This window comes from Bufo gargarizans, chromosome 1 (assembly GCF_014858855.1).
Source record: "Bufo gargarizans isolate SCDJY-AF-19 chromosome 1, ASM1485885v1, whole genome shotgun sequence".
Taxonomy (NCBI): domain Eukaryota; kingdom Metazoa; phylum Chordata; class Amphibia; order Anura; family Bufonidae; genus Bufo; species Bufo gargarizans.
In genome coordinates, this window is record NC_058080.1 from 182,218,374 (window position 1) to 182,237,952 (window position 19,579).

A 19,579-nucleotide genomic window follows, 5' to 3' on the forward strand; every position below is an offset into this window, starting at 1 on the left:
CTCGCACAGTCTGTCCAGCATGTGCAAGGTGGAGTTCCACCTGGTGGGCACGTCGCATATGAGGCGGTGAGCGGGAAGGCCGAAGTTACGCTGTAGCGCAGACAGGCGAGCAGCAGCAGGATGTGAACGCCGGAAGCGCGAACAGACGGCCCGCACTTTATGCAGCAGCTCTGACATGTCGGGGTAGTTGTGAATGAACTTCTGCACCACCAAATTCAGCACATGCGCCAAGCAAGGGATGTGCGTCAAATTGGCTAGTCCCAGAGCTGCAACGAGATTTCGCCCATTATCACACACCACCAGGCCGGGCTTGAGGCTCACCGGCAGCAACCACTCGTCGGTCTGTTGTTCAATACCCCGCCACAACTCCTGTGCGGTGTGGGGCCTGTCCCCCAAACATATGAGTTTCAGAATGGCCTGCTGACGTTTACCCCGGGCTGTGCTGAAGTTGGTGGTGAAGGTGTGTGGCTGACTGGATGAGCAGGTGGAAGAAGAGGAGGAGGAAGCCGAGAAGGAGGAGGTGGCAACAGGAGGCAAAGAATGTTGCCCTGCGATCCTTGGCGGCGGAAGGACGTGCGCCAAACAGCTCTCCGCCTGGGGCCCAGCTGCCACTACATTTACCCAGTGTGCAGTTAGGGAGATATAGCGTCCCTGGCCGTGCTTACTGGTCCACGTATCTGTGGTTAGGTGGACCTTGCTACAGATGGCGTTGCGCAGTGCACACTTGATTTTATGGGATACTTGGTTGTGCAGGGAAGGCACGGCTCTCTTGGAGAAGTAGTGCCGGCTGGGAACAACATACTGTGGGACAGCAAGCGACATGAGCTGTTTGAAGCTGTCTGTGTCCACCAGCCTAAATGACATCATTTCATAGGCCAGTAGTTTAGAAATGCTGGCATTCAGGGCCAGGGATCGAGGGTGGCTAGGTGGGAATTTACGCTTTCTATCAAATGTTTGTGAGATGGAGAGCTGAACGCTGGCGTGTGACATGGTTGAGACGCTTGGTGACGGAGGTGGTGGTGGTGGTGTTGGTGGTACATCCCCTGTTTGCTGGGCGGCAGGTGCCAACGTTCCTCCAGAGGCGGAGGAAGAGGCCGAGGCGGCAGCAGCAGAATAGGCCGAGGCGGCAGCAGCAGAAGAGGTAGCAGGGGGAGCCTGAGTGACTTCCTTGGTTTTAAGGTGTTTACTCCACTGCAGTTCATGCTTTGCATGCAGGTGCCTGGTCATGCAGGTTGTGCTCAGGTTCAGAACGTTAATGCCTCGCTTCAGGCTCTGATGGCACAGCGTGCAAACCACTCGGGTCTTGTCGTCAGCACATTGTTTGAAGAAGTGCCATGCCAGGGAACTCCTTGAAGCTGCCTTTGGGGTGCTCGGTCCCAGATGGCGGCGGTCAGTAGCAGGCGGAGTCTCTTGGCGGCGGGTGTTCTGCTTTTGCCCACTGCTCCCTCTTTTGCTACGCTGTTGGCTCGGTCTCACCACTGCCTCTTCCTCCGAACTGTGAAAGTCAGTGGCACGACCTTCATTCCATGTGGGGTCTAGGACCTCATCGTCCCCTGCATCGTCTTCCACCCAGTCTTGATCCCTGACCTCCTGTTCAGTCTGCACACTGCAGAAAGACGCAGCAGTTGGCACCTGTGTTTCGTCATCATCAGAGACATGCTGAGGTGGTATTCCCATGTCCTCATCATCAGGAAACATAAGTGGTTGTGCGTCAGTGCATTCTATGTCTTTCACCCCTGGGGAAGGGCTAGGTGGATGCCCTTGGGAAACCCTGCCAGCGGAGTCTTCAAACAGCATAAGAGACTGCTGCATAACTTGAGGCTGAGACAGTTTCCCTGGTATGCATGGGGGTGATGTGACAGACTGATGGGGTTGGTTTTCAGGCGCCATCTGTGCGCTTTCTGCAGAAGACTGGGTGGGAGATAATGTGAACGTGCTGGATCCACTGTCGGCCACCCAATTGACTAATGCCTGTACCTGCTCAGGCCTTACCATCCTTAGAACGGCATTGGGCCCCACCATATATCGCTGTAAATTCTGGCGGCTACTGGGACCTGAGGTAGTTGGTACACTAGGACGTGTGGATGTGGCAGAACGGCCACGTCCTCTCCCAGCACCAGAGGGTCCACTAACACCACCACGACCATGTCCACGTCCGCGTCCCTTACTAGATGTTTTTCTCATTGTTATGGTTCACCACAACAACAAATATATTATCTGGCCCAATGTATTGTATTCAAATTCAGCGGGATATAAATTTGAGGCCTAGTATTTAGGCGCTGGGTGACCGGTATGGATTTAGTGACAGAATTAGACTTGGAAATGCACAGAAGCGTGTGTGTGTGAAGTTATTCTGAATGACCCAATGTGCACCTTGAATATTATATACCCTTTTAGGGATAGATTTCAAATAGCTCTGATATAGCAGAAACCACTAAATTATGAAATTGTTAAATTGGGAATTGTATTTAAACCCAGAACAAAAAATGTGCTTTGACGGACACTAAATAACTTTCCCAGCCACAACAGGACAGCGTTAACGAGAGATTTAGCAGGATATAAATTTGAGGCCTAGTATTTAGGCGCTGGGTGACAGGTATGGGTTTAGTGACAGAATTAGACTTGGAAATACACAGTAGCGGGTGTGTGTGAAGTTATTCTGAATGACCCAATGTGCACCTTGAATATTATATACCCTTTTAGGGATAGATTTCAAATAGCTCTGATATAGCAGAAACCACTAAATTATGAAATTGTTAAATTGGGAATTGTATTTAAACCCAGAACAAAAAATGTGCTTTGACGGACACTAAATAACTTTCCCAGCCACAACAGGACAGCGTTAACGAGAGATTTAGCAGGATATAAATTTGAGGCCTAGTATTTAGGCGCTGGGTGACAGGTATGGGTTTAGTGACAGAATTAGACTTAGAAATACACAGTAGCGGGTGTGTGTGAAGTTATTCTGAATGACCCAATGTGCACCTTGAATATTATATACCCTTTTAGGGATAGATTTCAAATAGCTCTGATATAGCAGAAACCACTAAATTATGAAATTGCTAAATTGGGAATTGTATTTCAACCCAGAACAAAAAATGTGCTTTGACGGACACTAAATAACTTTCCCAGCCACAACAGGACAGCGGTAACGAGAGATTTAGCAGGATATAAATTTGAGGCCTAGTATTTAGGCGCTGGGTGACAGGTATGGGTTTAGTGACAGAATTAGACTTGGAAATACACAGTAGCGGGTGTGTGTGAAGTTATTCTGAATGACCCAATGTGCACCTTGAATATTATATACCCTTTTAGGGATAGATTTCAAATAGCTCTGATATAGCAGAAACCACTAAATTATGAAATTGTTAAATTGGGAATTGTATTTCAACCCAGAACAAAAAATGTGCTTTGACGGACACTAAATAACTTTCCCAGCCACAACAGGACAGCGTTAACGAGAGATTTAGCAGGATATAAATTTGAGGCCTAGTATTTAGGCGCTGGGTGACAGGTATGGGTTTAGTGACAGAATTAGACTTGGAAATACACAGTAGCGGGTGTGTGTGAAGTTATTCTGAATGACCCAATGTGCACCTTGAATATTATATACCCTTTTAGGGATAGATTTCAAATAGCTCTGATATAGCAGAAACCACTAAATTATGAAATTGCTAAATTGGGAATTGTATTTCAACCCAGAACAAAAAATGTGCTTTGACGGACACTAAATAACTTTCCCAGCCACAACAGGACAGCGTTAACGAGAGATTTAGCAGGATATAAATTTGAGGCCTAGTATTTAGGCGCTGGGTGACAGGTATGGGTTTAGTGACAGAATTAGACTTGGAAATACACAGTAGCGGGTGTGTGTGAAGTTATTCTGAATGACCCAATGTGCACCTTGAATATTATATACCCTTTTAGGGATAGATTTCAAATAGCTCTGATATAGCAGAAACCACTAAATTATGAAATTGTTAAATTGGGAATTGTATTTAAACCCAGAACAAAAAATGTGCTTTGACGGACACTAAATAACTTTCCCAGCCACAACAGGACAGCGTTAACGAGAGATTTAGCAGGATATAAATTTGAGGCCTAGTATTTAGGCGCTGGGTGACAGGTATGGGTTTAGTGACAGAATTAGACTTAGAAATACACAGTAGCGGGTGTGTGTGAAGTTATTCTGAATGACCCAATGTGCACCTTGAATATTATATACCCTTTTAGGGATAGATTTCAAATAGCTCTGATATAGCAGAAACCACTAAATTATGAAATTGCTAAATTGGGAATTGTATTTCAACCCAGAACAAAAAATGTGCTTTGACGGACACTAAATAACTTTCCCAGCCACAACAGGACAGCGGTAACGAGAGATTTAGCAGAATATAAATTTGAGGCCTAGTATTTAGGCGCTGGGTGACAGGTATGGGTTTAGTGACAGAATTAGACTTGGAAATACACAGTAGCGGGTGTGTGTGAAGTTATTCTGAATGACCCAATGTGCACCTTGAATATTATATACCCTTTTAGGGATAGATTTCAAATAGCTCTGATATAGCAGGAACCACTAAATTATGAAATTGCTAAATTGGGAATTGTACTTCAACCCAGAACAAAAAATGTGCTTTGACGGACACTAAATAACTTTCCCAGCCACAACAGGACAGCGGTAACGAGAGATTTAGCGGGATATAAATTTGAGGCCTAGTATTTAGGCGCTGGGTGACCGGTATGGATTTAGTGACAGAATTAGACTGGGATATGGCCAAAAAATAACCACACTATTGCTGGTTAAATGCACTTGGTGACGGGCGCAGCTTGCCCCTGATTTAGTATATGGCCAAAAAATGAACAGACTATTGCTGGTTAAATGCACTTGGTGTCACAGCTTGACGCACCACACTACTGAGGGTTAAATGCACTTGGTGACGGGCGCAGCTTGCCCCTGATGTAGTATATGGCCAAAAAATGAACAGACTATTGCTGGTTAAATGCACTTGGTGTGACAGCTTCACCCTGATGTAGGCTTTAGCCAAAAAACAACCACACCATTGAGGGTTAAATGCACTTGGTGACAGGCGCAGCTTGCCCCTGATTTAGTATATGGCCAAAAAAATGAACAGACTATTGCTGGTTAAATGCACTTGGTGTGACAGCTTCACCCTGATGTAGGCTTTAGCCAAAAAACAACCACACCATTGAGGGTTAAATGCACTTGGTCGCAGCTTGGATGCACTTGGTCGCAGCACCGCACAAGACACAAAATGGCCGCCGATCACCCCAGAAAAAAGTGACTGACAAACGGTCTGGGCAGCCTAAAAACAGTGAGTGAGCATTTGAATTTCAGCAGCTCAATGATGCACAGCTGCAGATCGATCGATTAATCAAGTGAAGTCCTTTGGAGGAGTTAATCTGCCTAATCTCGCCCTACTGTCGCATCCGCAACCTCTCCCTACGCTAATCAGAGCAGAGTGACGGGCGGCGCTATGTGACTCCAGCTTAAATAGAGGCTGGGTCACATGGTGCTCTGGCCAATCACAGCCATGCCAATAGTAGGCATGGCTGTGACGGCCTCTTGGGGCAAGTAGTATGACGCTTGTTGATTGGCTGCTTTGCAGCCTTTCAAAAAGCGCCAAGAAAGCGTCACAAAAGCGCCAAGAAAGCGACGAACACCGAACCCGAACCCGGACTTTTACGAAAATGTCCGGGTTCGGGTCCGTGTCACGGACACCCCAAAATTCGGTACGAACCCGAACTATACAGTTCGAGTTCGCTCATCCCTAGTCACAAGCCCAAGGTATATACAATGGATGGTACCAGCAAACAATTGTTGTATATGCAGCCTGGATAAATACAGCAATTGAACATAATAGGACAAATGTTAAACATGTAAGCACAAGTATCTTGTAATTCTGCGTTGTGTGAGGACCATTTAAGAAACCGGAACCAATGCCCAATATCAAAAATGCATAATAGCAGGTCCGTACAGCAAGGCATACATGCACAAGCTACATCACATTAAAATGTCACAGGCAAGTAAAACAACATTAATAAATTACCCATAATGGACAAGTGACCCGAGGCTCCCAGTGTGCTAATGCCTCAATGAGCATTTCGCCAACCCACTGGCTTCGTCAGGAGGCTTAAGCAGGTTGGTTAACATAGGGGCATATATATAAAAATACACCTGGAGTTAATCATTGTCCGGCATGTCCGGCATGATTAGTAGGGCCACGTCATCATAGCGTGCCACTCGTCACCTCACGACGCTGTACGTGCTCATGTGATCCCCAGCGCCATCCACTTTATGGATGATGCTGGGCGCAAGACACCGCCCACATCGGTTGCTAGGGTAACAAGCTAACACAGAGCACTACATGATGGGCCAAATCCATTTATAATTGTGGCCTTCTTCTACCCTTGTTTTCACCTATGTTATGTATATTTAATATCAATGAAGACTTTTGCTATATTTCCTATGAGACTATTCCCATATTTATTAGGGTCTACTAGTTCTGTTGTAGGAGTTGTAGAGCAATTTCCACGCACAGAGAAACAGTAGCGGGTACCAATCGTACAGCGCATGCAAGAAGAGGGCGGTTTAAAGATATGTTGGTCACTTCGGATATGAGATAATTCTGGCAGCCAACCCAACGACACCTTCTCTCCGGATCCAGCTTTAGGTGTCTGAATACATCGGGTTAACGGCCGATGTGGACGCTCTGAGAAGCGAGGAAGCCCAGGACTACTGGGTGTGCAGGCTTGACCTGTGGCCAGAGCTGGCACAATTTACCATGGAACTCTTGGCTCGCCCCTCGTCGAGTGTCCTGTCCAAAAGGACGTTCAGCACAGCACGGGGGATCATGACCGATAAGCGCACGATTTCTAAAAATGAATGAAGCATGGATCTCGGAGGAACTCAACACCTGTGACAACCACGTTTAATTGAATGTCCTCATGGCAGCCCACTCATATCCGCCTCCACCCAGAACAAATAATGCTACCTGTCTTATGTAAATGCAGCGGTATAAAAGGCTTTTTCTGTCTGGTGAATGCCTAATGTTTTGGGGCCACGGAGTAATTCAACACCTGTGACGACCACGTGTTATCGAATTTTAACTATTATCATTTGGGTTTTTTTCAAGAGGGGTTAGCCATGTTTTTAATCCAATTTTTTTTTTTTTTGTTCTTTTAAACATTTGTATTTGACATATATTTGTAGTGGCCTGCAGTAAAATTAATATACAATGACCATCTATTATACCTCCAGCCACATAATCGCTTGTTCTTTTCTGTACGTTGAATTAATAATTTTTGGGGCCAGTATTCCACTGGCCTGCATTAAAATTGTTATCCAATGACCGTCTAATATACCTCCAGCTAGATAATCATTTGATGTTTTCTGTCCGGTGAATGAATAATTTTTGGGGCCTGTAATCTAACTGGCCAACAGTAAAATTGCTATACGGTGACCACCTTATGTATCTCCAGCCACATTATCAATTGTTCTTTTCTGTACAGTAAATTAATAATTTTTTTGGGTCTGTAGTCCACTGGCCTACAGTAAAATTGATATCCAATGACCGTCTAATATACCTCCAGCCACATAATTACTTGATGTTTTCTCTACGGTGAATGCCTAATGTTTGGGGCCTGTGTTCCCAGTGGTCTAATATAAAATTCTTCTAGGCTCCAGCAGGGCAAATTTTTTTACAGTTTCCATTTAAAACGCATAAAAATGGCCCTGATTAAAATATATTTTTTTTTGTGGGAATTTTTGCCATTGACCCCCCTCTGGTATGTCACTGTCCATGTTGTGGGATGATTTGTGCACTTCTAGTAAGTATTTGGTGGCTGCAAATATGACCTGAAAGGTTTTCAGTTTTGCCTGCCATTAAAGTGAATGGGGCCTGCCACGAAATTGCAGTTTGCGATTATTTGATTGCGTTCGAGCTATCACGTTCGTGAATCGTCCCCGCCGATGTTCGTCCATCACTATTCAAGACAACTGGTGCAGCTCAGGAGAAGTTTTGTAGCCAGGAGTGAGAGGTTAAGATTATGGTCGTAACTCATTGGCTGAACAGAGAGCATGGATAGAGTTGTAGACAGAAATAAGGGAGGCGATGTAGGGGGTGCAGCACTGTGAAGAGGTTTGTAGCTGAGGAGAACCAGTTTAAAATTGGATTCTATACTACATGGACAGCCAGTACAATAACTGGCACAGGTCGGAGGCATCTTATTGATATGCCATTAATATGCCAGATGGGACAACTCTTTTAAACATTAGCTGTGTATTCTTTTCTCCATAAAATTGTTACATTTCAAAATTGATGCTACTAATTTAGGCGTGCTTAATACCTTATAATGGATAGAAAAAGGTGTGTGTGTGTGTTTGGGGGTGCCAAAAAGACTTCTCAGACAGGGTGCCATGTAACCTAAGGATTTACCTGATTTTAAAGTTATGTAATAAGTTAGTGACCAGTTACATTTTTTTTGTTGTCCAATTTTAAATATAGCATTTTGCCTTACCTAGGTATATTTTTCTTAAAAGAATATAACAAATATGGCCACCACTTGAACTCCCAGAGGCTTTGGCACATAGGGTTTCATTTATTAAGACCAACGTTTTAGACGCTAGTCTTAATACCCCTTTGCACTGGTGGTTGCTGCACCTAAGTTAAGTAACCAGCCTCTTCATAACTTCAGAGTATCCACTGCATGCCTAAATCTAGATTTAAACCATTTTCTAAACAGGCATAGAAAATGATAAAAAAAATACGGGTGTGCCCCCTTTTTTAGACCTGGCGTGAGCTGGGAAAAGGTGTAGATTGCGGCACAAATAACCTTTGCACCACAGTCTGCGCCAGATGTATGCCAAACATAGGAGTATATCAGATAATAAATGACCCCCACTTTTTTATTTATTCTGAACCTAAAGTTAGGTAAAAACTTCGGTGGGAATTAATTGCAATTTTAATTAACTCAACAAAGAACTCAAAAGAACTAAGACATCTTTACAGGTGACAAAGCAAATTTACACCGGCACCTCTAAAAAATGCGAAGAAAGGGTTCAGGTACATGCTACTATGGATGCAATGTAAAAACAAACAAAGACTACAAGTAGCAGCCCACTGCCATGCACAAAAACACATGTAAACACTGAAAACATGAAAAGATGTAAATTGTATCACTGCTATACTTGCTATATTATTTCCTGCCCACCTGTCAGGGCTTCAAATCAGAGTATAATATATAGTTATAATATACAGTAGCTGGATTATACATTTTGTAGCCCAAAAGCGCAGTAGAGGCAAGTCTGATGCAGGTTCCATCTGTTGGAAGCCAGCTTGTCACTGGTGGATGGGCCAACACATTTTTGATAAAAAATGTGTGAAAGCTTTTAATTTCCATATAGTAAGTATATCAGCCATGCAATTTACATTTATTGTAACATTTTATTTAATGTAACATTCAATTAAAGACTGAAAAAAATCTCTCTCTCTCTCTCTCTCTCTCTCTCTCTGTCTCTCTCTCTCTCTCTCTCTCTCTATATATATATATATATATATATATATATATATATATATATATAAAATTATAACTGGTTTATTGGTCATCTGATAATTATCATTTTCTCAGTGCTTCAATATAGAATGCATCATGGCTTCATGTCATTTGGTGTATGGTGATATGTGCTCCAAGAATGCCACTTTTCAATTTATGTCAAAAATAATGTACAACATATGCTTGCTATCTCACAAATAGCATTTTCTAATGGAGGCATAGGCCTTCCTGCTAGTAATAAGATGGTTAATACATTGTTGTGGACCAAACCTTAAAAGTTGAAGAAAATTAGCTTCAGTATGTCTGAGGCAGAATGACAAATTGCAGCACATCAAAAAATCTAAGGAAAATATAGAAAGAAATCACTGCAAGAGAATTCATAACCATTATTTATGTATGATGTACAGAGGCTGTCTAGCAAAGTATAAAAAATTAAATAAGGCGAAGAAAGCAATTTAAGTAAACTGTTTCTCAACTCTGTTATGAGTGCAATGTTTTCAGAAGAGAAGCTTTAAAATTCCAGAAGTTCACAATTGGAATAATCAGTCATATATTGGAATGTCACATAATTTAACTTATGCAGCCTTTAGTCATTTCACTTTGAGTTGATGATGATTTCATACATATGATTTGATAAATTTAAAGTAACAGCATCATTTATAGTTATAAAAAACAAGATGGCTGCACACCATTATACATACAAACAATAGAGCTAAGAAATGGGGGTCATTCTAAATAAAAGTAGTACAATACCGACTATAAATGAGTTAATGGAAGCTCTTAGCGCACATATTTGCTCAAACATGTGTCGGGCCCATCTACCAGGCGTCAAAGTGGCTTCCGCAGATGGGTCTCTAAAACTAAATATACTGCTTCTCTTTGGCCTTATTTAAGCCTACAATATTCAGGGCAGTGTAGAGACCAGCTACATACGTACTCTGCTCAGAAGTCCCAGGTAGATGGGAGTGTTCAGTATAAAAGAGGCGCTACCCTCAATATATACCACAAGAGAATTTAGACTAGAACCTTCAGAATCACAGGTGCATATCCATGAAGCAAACATATTTATAAAAAACAAGATGGCTGCACACCAGTTAATGAGTTAATGGAAGCTCATTTATAGTGATATTAACTAAAGGTATACAGGAGAAAATAAATCACAGACAATATATATATGATTAAATAATATAGAAGTAATCGTTTGAGAGAGCTAATGGAACAATATTCCTCCAAAGGTAAAAAGCTGCTTATAATGTTTCTATTTACATAGCTTACTACAATATTAATCTTACCATATAACCCAGCATTAGTGTTGAGCGAAGTAAACCATTAGAAGCGGAATTCGGTGCGAAATTTTGGAAAACTTTGATTTGCAACGTATCCAAATTTCCTCAAGCTTTGTGGTATCAAATCAGTTTTTCCTTAAATGGCAGCTGAACTTGTTACAAAGTGAAAGTAAGAAGCTTGGGAAGGCAATATAACCCATAATGCCTTGCAGCCTGCCAATCTGCATCCCTGTAATGTCATGGCGCAATAAAACCCTTATCCGCAGTCTACGCCATTGTCCAGTGAGCTGTGTATAGGCAAGCGCTGATGCGCTAGGGACAGTGTCACTGAAAATGAATAATATAAGAATATTGGAGAGGGAGAGTGCAGAAAGACTGCAGGAGAGTGTATTGCGGTGTGAATCACTTTCTTATTTATTTTTTAAAGGCTTTATTTAACAATTAGAGATGAGAAAATTTTACAAAAAAATCAATTCGCTGGTTCACCAAATTTTTGGGGGTACATTTGGTTTGATCAAGAAGGAATTCGCTGCGAATTACGTTGAAAAACGGCTATTTCCTGGCTTTAGAGAGCCTTTTATAATGGTGTAGAACACTGTGCCTTGCAGTATCCCGCACAGGGAGTCTGCTTTGGTAGTGAAATAATACTGTGAGTCCGTATGACATTCGGATGACAGGCGTCGCTCTTAGAATCACTGCACACTTCACTTATTTGGGCAGTTACGGGGCCAAAACTGACCAAATAACTCAAGTATGAACTCAGCCTTACAGGTCGATGTTAGCGCCAAGAAGAAGCACACTGCTTTTACACTGCCATCAGCTGATTCCACATAGATCTCAATAGAACCTGTTCTATTAAACGCTTATACCAGTAGAGCCCCCCGAGAGAGTGTCAGCAGTAAGTTTGTGTTGACGTCACTGATTATTTTGCCCTCATTTTGATTCATCAGAACAATAACCCCCAAAACCGGATCCTGTCTGTGGAGCATCTGCCCTCACTCAGTCAGCATTTGGTCAGTAATCCATCTGTATTGCTGATGCTAAAAAAAAAAAAACAGGAGTGGATCCAAAACAGAGATGACACGTGAACAGAGTATTTGCATGTCTTGTGTTTTGTCACACATGAGCTGCCACTGGCTGACGTCAAAGTTACACAGGGGACTACTCCTGTCCACCTGGATCATTAAGAAATCGCTGATGGCCTTTCTCTGTTCGTACAGTCGGTCCAACATATGGAGGGTGGAATTCCAACAGTTGGAAACGTTGCATATCAGCCTATGTTGGGGGATGCCGTTCTGCCGCTGCAGCTCAAGGAAAGTGTGCTTTGCAGTGTACAAGTGGCTAAAGTTAATGCAAAGTTTCCTGGCCATTTTTAGGATGTCTTGCAGATGGGTGGAAGACTTCAGGAACCGCTTAACAACCATATAGGACACGTGTGCCATGCAGGGCGCATTGGCACAGCCCTCCTTGACACAGCACCGACACCATGTTCTTCCCATTGGCGGTCACCATGGTTACGATTTTGAATTGTCGCGGAGAAAGCCAGGATTTGATTTCTTGATGAAGGACACGGAGAAGTTACTCTCCTGTGTTACTCCTTTTGTCCAGGCTTACCAGGAGCAGAACAACGTAAGCATGATGAGAGGGGTCATCCATGGCTTGCATAAACTACATGCCTCCAACATAATACTTAGATCTCTACATGAAAATAATGTATTTGGTGTAAATCACGCAAGGGGCATATTTAGAAACATTGACTTAACAAAAGATGCAGAGCATTGGCGTTTGCTTTGAAATTTAAAAGTAATTTGGTCCGAACCACAATAGGAGGTGTACAGTCACCCATAAATTTTCAGAAAAAAAGCCAGTGTCACATAAAGAATTTCACCACTAACTAATTCGGTCCATACTGCAATAGGATGTGCACAATTACCCATAAATTTTCTGAAAAAAGCCAGTGTCACATAAAGAATTTCACCACTAAGTAATTAGGTCCATAGGAGGTGTACAGTCACCCATAAATTTTCCTGAAAAAAGCATGTGTCACATACAAAATCTCACTGCAATAAGGGCTTTACCACATAACTACACCAATGAACGTCCAATAGGCCCTTATTTGTTTCAACTTTTACACTATACAAGGCTTTTCAACATATACAGACGTGGACAAAATTGTTGGTACCCTTTGGTCAATGAAAGAAAAAGTCACAATGGTCACAGAAATAACTTTAATCTGACAAAAGTAATAATAAATTAAAATTCTATAAATGTTAACCAATGAAAGTCAGACATTGTTTTTCAACCATGCTTCAACAGAATTATGTAAAAAAATAAACTCATGAAACAGGCATGGACAAAAATGATGGTACCCCTAACTTAATATTTTGTTGCGCAACCTTTTGAGGCAATCACTGCAATCAAACGCTTCCTGTAACTGTCAATGAGACATCTGCACCTCTCAGCAGGTATTTTGGCCCACTCCTCATGAGCAAACTGCTCCAGTTGTGTCCGGTTTGAAGGGTGCCTTTTCCAGACTGCATGTTTCAGCTCCTTCCAAAGATGCTCAATAGGATTGAGGTCAGGGCTCATAGAAGGCCACTTTAGAATAGTCCAATTTTTTCCTCTTAGCCATTCTTGGGTGTTTTTAGCGGTGTGTTTTGGGTCATTGTCCTGTTGCAAGACCCATGACCTGCGACTGAGACCAAGCTTTCTGACACTGGCTAGTACATTTCTCTCTAGAATTCCTTGATAGTCTTGAGATTTCATTGTACCCTGCACAGATTCAAGACACCCTGTGCCAGACGCAGCAAAGCAGCCCCAGAACATAACAGAGCCTCCTCCATGTTTCACAGTAGGGACAGTGTTCTTTTCTTGATATGCTTCATTTTTTCGTCTGTGAACATACAGCTGATGTGCCTTGGCAAAAACTTCGATTTTTGTCTCATCTGTCCACAGGACATTCTCCCAGAAGCTTTGTGGCTTGTCAACATGTAGTTTGGCATATTCCAGTCTTGCTTTTTTATGATTCGTTTTCAACAATGGTGTCCTCCTTGGTCGTCTCCCATGTAGTCCACTTTGGCTCAAACAACGACGGATGGTGCGATCTGACACTGATGTTCCTTGAGCATGAAGTTCACCTTGAATCTCTTTAGAAGTCTTTCTAGGCTCTTTTGTTACCATTCGGATTATCCGTCTCTTAGATTTGTCATCAATTTTCCTCCTGCGGCCACGTCCAGGGAGGTTGGCTACAGTCCCATGGATCTTAAACTTATGAATAATATGTGCAACTGTACTCACAGGAACATCTAGTTGCTTGGAGATGGTCTTATAGCCTTTACCTTTAACATGCTTGTCTATAATTTTCTTTCTGATCTCTTGAGACAGCTCTTTCCTTTGCTTCCTCTGGTCCATGTCGAGTGTGGTACACACCATATCACCAAACAACACAGTGATTACCTGGAGCCATATATATAGGCCCAATGGCTGATTACAAGGTTGTAGACACCTGTGATGCTAATTAGTGGACACACCTTGAATTAACATGTCCCTTTGGTCACATTATGTTCTGTGTTTTCTAGGGGTACCATCATTTTTGTCCATGCCTGTTTCATGAGTTTATTTTTTTACATAATTCTGTTGAAGCATGGTTGAAAAACAATGTCTGACTTTCATTGGTTAACATTTATAGAATTTTAATTTATTATTACTTTTGTCAGATTAAAGTTATTTCTGTGACCATTGTGACTTTTTCTTTCATTGACCAAAGGGTACCAACAATTTTGTCCACGTCTGTAAGTGCAACGCTGAATGATTAATTTTTTTTATTCTTTTGCCTATGGAGTCCTTTTGTTATGGTTTTGCATAGGGAGCAAGAATGTTACAGACAATTCTGATGGAACTCCTGATCTTTAGAAACTGGACTTGGACTCCAAAGCAGAGGTTTTCCTGTCATGTCTTGTGTGCTGTGGAGATCGTAATTTCAACTTACTGAAGCTGCTTGATTTAATTGTGAATAGGTGGTAAAGGCAAAGTCTGCTGGTGTGTAAAAGGCAAAGTCTGCTGGTCATCAGCGTCTTCATTATGTTTACTGCAGCACCCACGACGACGTAATTCTGTCCATACAGCAAAAGGAGGTCTACAATCTCCTATCAATTTTCCTGGACAAAAAACATCTTTGAAATACAAAATTTCATCAATGAATGGATAATGGAATTCGGTTCATACAGAACAAAGTCACCCATCAATTTTCCCCCAAAAAAGCCTGTTTCACATAAATAATTTCACCACTACGTTATTTCGGTCCATACAGCAAAAAGGGCTTCACCACATAACTTCACAGCTGAACAGCAGATTGGCTACACTTTACACTTTTACACTACACAAGCCTTTTCAACATATAAGTGCAATGCTGAACAGCAAATATATTTAAATTTTGCCACTAATACATGGCAAACAGGGCTTTAGAGTATATCACTGCACCGGTGAATGGCAATTAGGCCCTAATTTTTTTCCCCCACTTTTATACAACACAAAAGGTTTTTCAACAGATACGTGCAACGCTGGACGACGAATACATTTTTATTTTGCCACTAATACACGGCAATCAGGGCTGTAGAATATATAAGTGCACCGCTGAACGGCAATTAGGCCCTAATTTTTTTCTACTTTTAGGCCTCTTTCACACGGGCGTCATGTTTTTTGCCCGGATAAGAGCCGGGTGCGTTGTGGGAAAATGCGCAATTTTTCCGCGCGGGTGCAAAACATTGTCATGCGTTTTGCACTCGCGTGAGAAAAATCGCGCATGTTTGGTACCCAAACCCGAACTTCTTCACAGAAGTTCGGGCTTGGGATTGATGTTCTGAAGATTGTATTATTTTCCCTTATAACATGGTTATAAGGGAAAATAATAGCATTCTGACTACAGAATACATAGTATAATACTGCTGGAAGGGTTAAAAAAATAAAAAAGTTAACTCACCTTATCCTCTTGTTCGCGTAGTTCGTTCCCGGTCTGTTCTTTGCTAGCTGTGGGCTTGGGCTAAAGGACCTTTGATGACGTCAGATCACATGCTCCAATCACATGCTCCATCACCATGGTGATGGAGCATGTGATCTGACGTCATCAAAGGTCCTTTAGCCCAAGCCCACAACTAGCAAAGAACAGACCGGGAACGAACTACGTGAACAAGAGGATAAGGTGAGTTAACTTTTTTATTTTTTTAACCCTTCCAGCAGTATTATACTATGTATTCTGTAGTCAGAATGCTATTATTTTCCCTTATAACCATGTTATAAGGGAAAATAATACAGTGAATAGACTGTCACCTAGAACCCATGCGTGAAAATCGCACCGCATCCGCACTTGCTTGCGGATGCTTGCGATTTTCACGCAACCCCATTCACTTCTATGGGGCCTGCGTTGCGTGGATTATCGCACCGCAACGCACAAAGAGGAGCATGCTGCGATTTTCACGCAACGCATAAGTGATGCGTGAAAATCACCGCTCATTTGAACAGCCCCATAGAAATGAATGGGTCAGGATTCAGTGCGGGTGCAATGCGTTCAACTCACGCATAGCACCCACGCGGAATACTCGCTCGTGTGAAAGGGGCCTTACACAACACAAAAGGCTTTTCAACAGATAAGTGCAACGGTGGATGGCGAATAAATTTTAATTTCGCCACTAATACATGGCAAACAGGGCTGTAGAATATATCAGTGCACCGCTGAATGGCAATTAGGCCCTAATTTTTTTTTACTTTTACAGAACACAAAAGGCTTTTCAACAGATAAGTGCAACACTGGAAGGCGATTATATTTTAATTCCGTTGATAAAAAAATGGCTGCATAACATTTCACATAGAAACAATAGAGCTGAGAAATGGGGATCATTGTAATTTAAAATGGTATTCTACAGGTCCTTCTAAAAAAATTAGCATATTGTGATAAAGTTCATTATTTTCTGTAATGTACTGATAAACATTAGACTTTCATATATTTTAGATTCATTACACACCAACTGAAGTAGTTCAAGCCTTTTATTGTTTTAATATTGATGATTTTGGCATACAGCTCATGAAAACCCAAAATTCCTATCTCAAAAAATTAGCATATCATGAAAAGGTTCTCTAAACGAGCTATTAACCTAATCATCTGAATCAACTAATTAACTCTAAACACCTGCAAAAGATTCCTGAGGCTTTTAAAAACTCCCAGCCTGGTTCATTACTCAAAACCGCAATCATGGGTAAGACTGCCGACCTGACTGCTGTCCAGAAGGCCATCATTGACACCCTCAAGCAAGAGGGTAAGACACAGAAAGAAATTTCTGAACGAATATGCTGTTCCCAGAGTGCTGTATCAAGGCACCTCAGTGGGAAGTCTGTGGGAAGGAAAAAGTGTGGCAGAAAACGCTGCACAACGAGAAGAGGTGACCGGACCCTGAGGAAGATTGTGGAGAAGGACCGATTCCAGACCTTGGGGGACCTGCGGAAGCAGTGGACTGAGTCTGGAGTAGAAACATCCAGAGCCACCGTGTACAGGTGTGTGCAGGAAATGGGCTACAGGTGCCGCATTCCCCAGGTCAAGCCACTTTTGAACCAGAAACAGCGGCAGAAGCGCCTGACCTGGGCTACAGAGAAGCAGCACTGGACTGTTGCTCAGTGGTCCAAAGTACTTTTTTCGGATGAAAGCAAATTTTGCATGTCATTCGGAAATCAAGGTGCCAGAGTCTGGAGGAAGACTGGGGAGAGGGAAATGCCAAAATGCCTGAAGTCCAGTGTCAAGTACCCACAGTCAGTGATGGTCTGGGGTGCCATGTCAGCTGCTGGTGTTGATCCACTGTGTTTTATCAAGGGCAGGGTCAATGCAGCTAGCTATCAGGAGATTTTGGAGCACTTCATGATTCCATCTGCTGCAAAGCTTTATGGAGATGAAGATTTCATTTTTCAGCACGACCTGGCACCTGCTCACAGTGCCAAAACCACTGGTAAATGGTTTACTGACCATGGTATTACTGTGCTCAATTGGCCTGCCAACTCTCCTGACCTGAACCCCATAGAGAATCTGTGGGATATTGGGAAGAGAAAGTTGAGAGACGCAAGACCCAACACTCTGGATGAGCTTAAGGCCGCTATCGAAGCATCCTGGGCCTCCATAACACCTCAGCAGTGCTACAGGCTGATTGCCTCCATGCCATGCGGCATTGAAGCAGTCATTTCTGCAAAAGGATTCCTGACCAAGTATTGAGTGCATAACTGAGCATAATTATTTGAAGGTTGACTTTTTTTGTATTAAAAACCCTTTTCTTTTATTGGTCGGATGAAATATGCTAATTTTTTGAGATAGGAAATTTGGGTTTTCATGAGCTGTATGCCAAAATCATCAATATTAAAACAATAAAAGGCTTGAACTACTTCAGTTGGTGTGTAATGAATCTAAAATATATGAAAGTCTAATGTTTATCAGTACATTACAGAAAATAATGAACTTTATCACAATATGCTAATTTTTCGAGAAGGACCTGTACATACTATAAATGGAAAAATAGAAGCTCTTTACACAAATATTTTGATCAAACGTGTGTCGGACCCATCTACTAGGCGGACTTACCTAAGCCTACAATTTTCAGGGTAGTGCAGGAACCAGCTACACGTATACTCTGCTCAGAAGCCCCAGGCAGATGGGCTTTGCTCAGTTTAAAAGAGGTGCTACCCTCAATATATGCTAAAGGAAAATTTAGACTAGCACATTCATATTCATAGTCACAGGTGCATATCCATCAAGCAAATTGTAGGCTTAGGTAAGTCCAAGAGAGGCGGTATATTAGTGTCAGGTACCCATCTGCGGAAGCCACCTTGATGCCTGGTAGATGGGCCTGACACATGTTTGATCAAAAATGTGTGCAAAGAGCTTCTATTTTTCCATTTATAGTATGTATAATACCACTTTAATTTAGAATGATCCCCGTTTCTCAGCTCTATTGTTTGTATGTGAAATGTTGTGCAGCCATTTTTTTATCAACCATGTTTGCTTAATGGATATGCATCTGTGACTATGAATATGAATGTGCTAGTCTAAATTTTCTTGTAGTAAATTTTAATTTTGGTGCTAATACACTTGTACCCCACTAACAAAAACGGTTTGCTGGAATGACAGAGCTGTATAATGGCTATTTGGATCCCCAGTGCAACAAGATGTAACAGGATTGTTCCTATTACCCAGTCAACCTCCCCTACTGAACCCTGTTCTACACAAATGCTGTGGATCGATTCCTCCCTATCCTTCATTTTTTCACCACAATCAAGTCTTTCCTATCACTGGCCCTAGCGCCTGCAGATGTCTCTCCCTGCACTAAGTACACTAGTAAATGGCAGAATCTAAGATGGCTGCCACTATTTATAGGGCTGTGACATCACAGGGCTGTCTGGCTGCTGATTGGCTGCATGCATGGCATTATGGGTGATCCCGCCTTCCCAGAGTTCTTTTCTTCATGTCCCCACACGTGCAACAGCCATTTTAGGATAAAATATGTGATTCATTAACACAAAGCACAAGGAAATTCGCCTTTGGTTCGAATCAAATTTTTCCTGAAATTCGGAACGAATTCCACTTCGTCAGCTTCGATTTGCTCATCTCTATTATTAATTTAACATTTTCAAGAGAAAAAGAATTACAAAAAACAAAACAGCAAACAGGAACAAACAAATAACACCCAGTC